The following is a 5,455-nucleotide window of genomic DNA, read 5'->3' as shown; positions in this document are numbered from 1 at the left end:
GGCCGTTACATTTTGTGGGTTCTCTCCCCTCTTCTGGCATCTGCCTGAAACACGGCTCAGATTACAGCTGCGATGGCCACTATTGTGTGTGTGGCTGCCTCGCTGTGGAGCAGCGTCACTGTAGATGTAAGATCCTTTTGGACTTTATGCCAATTTTGTTGTTGTTGTTGTTATGTATTTGCTAGGGAGCACACTTTTTTTTTTCATATTGAGGCAGGACATATATTCCAGGGAACATGAGATGTAAACTGGGTCATTTCAAAGACTTTTTCAAATAAGAACTGTCTGCACACTTCTAGGTGTTGTATCATTTAAAAAAATGCATTCTTAAAATCTCTTGGGTGTTTATACTTCCTAGAGTCTGAACGTTACAGAGTTTTGACTAGAGACTCTTGTTTGCCAAATAATCCTCTTATAAGTTGTGGCTATAATTTTTTTTTTTTTTTAAAGACACAAGGTTTTGCTCTGTTGCTTGGGCTCGAGTGCAGTGAGTGTTGTCCACATAGCCCACTGCAACCCCCAACTCCTGGGCTGAAGCGATCCTCCTGCCTCAGCCTCCCCAGTAGCTAGGACTACAGGCACCACCACGCCTGGCTAATTTTTCTATTTTTAGTAGAGACAGGGTCTCGCTCTTGCTCAGGCTGGTCTGCAATTCCTGACCTCAAGCCATCCTCCCACCTCGGCCGCCCAGAGTTCTGGGATTACAGGGGCGAGCCACTGTACCTGGCCAAAGCCTAACACGTCTTAGCAAAATGTTGCCCTTATTATTTCATGTCATAATTATCAAATCTTCTTAAATCCCTTTGGAATCTTAATCCCTCATCCATTTCCAGAGATGTGAAAATCAGTGTGCTTCTCATTTTAAATCGCAATAAATTTCTTATATTGTGCTTATATGACATGTCATAAAGCAAGAGAAGTTGGTTAGTGGGCACTACATTAGATAGAAGGAATAAGTCCTAGTATTCACGAGTACAGTGGGGAAGTTATAGTGGATGATAATTTAGTGCATATTTCAAACTAGCTAGAAGAGAAGAAGAATTGTCATGTTGCCAACACATGGAAACTATAAATGTTTGGGGTGATGGCTACTCCTCAGATGATGATGTGATTCTTACACATTATATACATGTAGTCAAATGTCACAGGTACCCCGAAATATGAGTGACTGTGTCAATAAAAATGCTGTGAAATAAAATAAAAAGGAAAATAAACTTTAAACAAAACCGAGACACAGAGAGAGAGAGGGATGCCCAAATCCTATCGATGGTAACTACAAGAAAATAGAGCAATGTGTTCCAGCAGGGGAATGAACAAACAACCCCAGTGGATCATGTTCCCATACAATGGGTGACTAAATGCCTTGTAAGGTCAAACTCTGGAATTCAAGGCAGCTGGGCTCCCCAAAGAGGATGAGAAATAAACAGTGAAAGAAATGGTGGAATCTTCCTCTGTGTGTGCTTTTTAATCTTATCTTTATGCTATCCCCTCTTTATCACATCTTTGTCAACATGGGGCATGGGCAGGAGGAAAAATTCCCTAGGGGGTCCTTGTGTCTAACCAGAAAGCAAATCTGCGGTTGAGAGCGAAAACCTGCACCTTTCAGGTTGGTGGGCGTTTTTTGCATCAAAAAAAAAATTAGATCTGTACCCGTGTTTATAAAAGTGTAAGTCAGGGTTCCTATAGCTGGGCTGTGAACCAGCGCGGCTTGAGGCATTTTTTCAAAATTTACAGATTTCAACTTCTCCTTCCCAGCTTATCTGAATCAGGGGATTTAGGGTTGGGCTTAAGGTGCTGCTGTTGTTATTATTTAATCATTCTAGCGGACTGTGCCCCATTAGGCTCAGGAATGCGTAACAGCATTAGACACCGATGCAGCCTTTTCCTGCAGTGCTCGCTTCATTTCTGAGCAGGAAGATGGAAGGTACAAATGTGGATTAAAACCACATGCTTTCATCTGAGTGTGGTGGCTCAAACCTGTGATCCCAGCACTCTGGGCGGCCGAGGCGGGAGGATCGCTAGAGGCCAGGAGTTTGAGACCAGCCTGAGCAAGAGTGAGACCCTATCTCTACTGAAATTAGAAAAATTAGCTGGGTGCCGTGGCATGCAACTGTAGTCCCAGCTACTGGGGAGGCTGAAGCAGGAGGATGGCTTGAGCCCATGAGTTGGAGGTTGCAGTGAGCTATGAGGATACCACGGCACTCTACCTGGGGACAGAGCAAGACTCTGTCAAAAGAAAAACAAAAACAACAACAACAACAACAAAAAAACCAAACAACAACAACAACAAAACACAACAAAAAAACCCATAGGCTTTCACAGCATGAATCTCAGAGTTGAATCCCATCAAAATAGTCATTATTCTGCAGGAAGGTGCTTCTTCCCCATCAAGTTCAAGTTCAACAGTTGGAATGGAAGAGTCCTGACCCACGTACTTCACTGGGCTTTTCCTCACGCCAATAGCCTTCTCTCTTAACATGACTAAGTCCCAATGAATTATGAATGGAGAAATATTTCGAGACCTACCCATGACCCAGTGGGAGAATTCCTGGGTGCTCTGATACCTGCTGGGATGACACTTCATTCCTTTAGATCCTTCATAGCTGGGATCACTGCAAATGCCCCCAGTTGCTGACCCATCCATTTGTACGGGTGTTTCATTGCTCCTACAGAGAAACCATAGAGTGGAGTTGTCGACAGCTTGGAAATTTGGTGGACCTCCTTACAGGGAAGATGCATCAGTGTAATTTTTTTCCTGGTTGTCAAAAAAATTGAAATGCTAGGGAGAAAATATTTCCATGCATTAGGATAGCAGATCTTCCCTCTTTTTCCAGAAAGACAGCTATGTGCCAACTCAATCTGGGCATGGGATTAAGGGAGCCTTGGCCAACCCTCAATTTTGCTATTGAGCTAACTGCAGGTTTTGTGCTGTCAAATGGGGTGAGAGTCAGGGTTAAAATTCTCAGGGAATGATAGAGGAATTTTTTTTTCTTTTAGAAATGATATAGAGAAGAAATGCAGACATGAAGTGGCTGGCAGGGCAGAGGAAGTTACAGAGGGAGCATAGACATAGAGAAAGATGTTTATTTTGTTCTTGGTTTTTTAATACAAAGATTCTTGCTTCTTCATCTCCCATTAAATCCTTCTAAATAATAAACATTTCTGTTAGAATGCTAGGGAACTGTATACAGTTTGCAGATTTTTTTTGGAATATAGGCTCTTGTCTTCAAGGTATGGGGTAAGGTGTTTTCATTTACTGTGGCTTCTGTAGAAACTATCCCAAATGTAATAGTTTAAAAAAAAACACAAATTTATATTATCTTACAGTTCTGTAGCTTAGAAGTCCAATAAAAATCTCTCTGTGCTAAACTAAAGGCATCAACAGGGCTATGCTCTTAATGAAGCCTCCAGGAAAGAAAACTTTTTTTTTTTTTTTTGTCTTTTCCAGCTTCTAGAGGTTTCCTCCATTCTTGGGTCAGGGCTCCTTCCTCTGCCTTCAAAGCCAGCAGGATAGCATCTTCAAATCTCTCTCTGATTGTACCTACCTCTTATTTTCATCATCTTGTCATCTGCAAATCCTCCTTGGCAAAATGTCTCTTTCCGTGTGTTTAGATTGGTCCATCCCACTCTGTGCTGCTTTTTCAAAATCATTTGAGCGGTTCCAGTTTTTCAGTCTTTCCATATACATGTTAGAATAATTTTGTCTATACCTACAAAAACTCTTGTTGAGATTTTGATGAGAATTCCATTAAATCTATATAACAACTTGAGAAGAATTAGCTTCTTTACTGTGTTGAGTCGAATTCATAAAATAAATCTCTTCCTTTATTTAGACTGTTTTGATTTCTTTCATTAGCATTTTGCTGTTTTCAGCAAAAACTCCTGTATATATTGTGTTATATTTATGACTAAGTATTTCATTTTTTTTTGATCAATTATAAATGATCTTGAATTTTTGTTTTAGAAATTTTGGTGTCCACGTGTTCATTGCTAGTATGTGAAAATACAGATTTTTGTATGATGACATTACTTATCCTTGCTAAGCTCACTTATTAGTTCTAGGGTATTTACTTTTTGGTAGATTCCTTGGTAGGGAAGGAATATTTACTATATGTTTACATTTTTGTCATCTGCAAATGGAGACAGTTTTATTTCTTTATTCCTTATTTTCTGATCTGTGTGCTTCTTATTTTCTTTTCATGTCTTATTGCATTGGTTGGATCTTCTACCATTATGTTGAATAACAGTGGTGAGAACAGACATTCTTGAATCACTTCTGATCTTAGAGAAAAAGCAGTCAGACTTCCAACTTTAAGTACAATGTTCGCTGTAGGTGCTTTGCAGATGATAATTATTGAGGTGAGAAATTTCCTCTCTTTTCCTATTTTTTGGACAATTTTAAAAAATTATGGATTGGTGATGAATTTAGCCAAAATTTTGTTCACATGGATTGATATGATCATGGGATTTCTTTTTCTGCCTTAGCCTACTAATATGATGAGTTACATTGATTGATTTTTGAATATTGAACCAGTCTTGCATCCCTGGAATAAACTTCATTTGGCCATTGTAGGGTTGAGGGGAGACTTCCCTTTTCCCCTGAAAGTTTGCTGAAAGACCAACTCACAATCAAGGCAGATTAGTAAAAGAAAGAGGTTCATTTAGTGTGTGCACTGGGGGAATCCCAGAGTGATTACCTGGTATCCTCATGGGATCCAGATATTTTTATAGACTCTTTTTAGAGTTGAGGGGGAGATAAGGAGTATGGGCAATTCTGTTTAAGGGCAAGAAATGGTTGCTAGGGAAGATGAATAGATGGGAAAACAGATTGACTTGCAAATGATTCTCTTTGCAAATTAAATTAACCTTGAGAGACAGGTATTATATTTAAAGCGATGTGGGCCAGGTCTTTTTGAATTCTTGATTTTCTTTCCTGCAATAGAGTGAGACAACAGTTAAGGGAACAGAAGACAGTTGTCCTTTCGATGGGTCCATCTGGTTATGCAGATAGAGGGGAAGCCCCTTCCAACACCTGTTGATCTCTAAGGGCCTTTAATTCAAAATACTCTTTATACCAAGGAGTCATATTTTGGGGTGAAATTCCCTGAGGTCCTTCACCATAAAATCTAAATCTTTATCTATTTTTTAATGTTTTATATCTGGATTATTTATTTATATTTTTAGTGTTTTTTTTTTCAGTCGGTTTTATTAAGATATAATTAACATACAATAAGACTTAACAATTTTAGCAAACACTTTGATGAGCTTTGACAAATATATGTAGTAGTGCATATCAATTGTAACCACAGTCAGGATATAGATTTTTTTTTTAACCTCAAAAAGTTCCACCATCTCCCTTTGTGGTGAATTCCTTTGGAGAAATGTTTATTCATATATTTGCTCATTTTTTAAAACTGGGTTTTTATTATTATTGAGTTGTTTGAGTTATTATTGA

Source organism: Lemur catta, chromosome X, assembly GCF_020740605.2.
Source record: "Lemur catta isolate mLemCat1 chromosome X, mLemCat1.pri, whole genome shotgun sequence".
NCBI classification, from domain to species: domain Eukaryota; kingdom Metazoa; phylum Chordata; class Mammalia; order Primates; family Lemuridae; genus Lemur; species Lemur catta.
Note: the sequence above shows the minus strand (reverse complement) of the source record.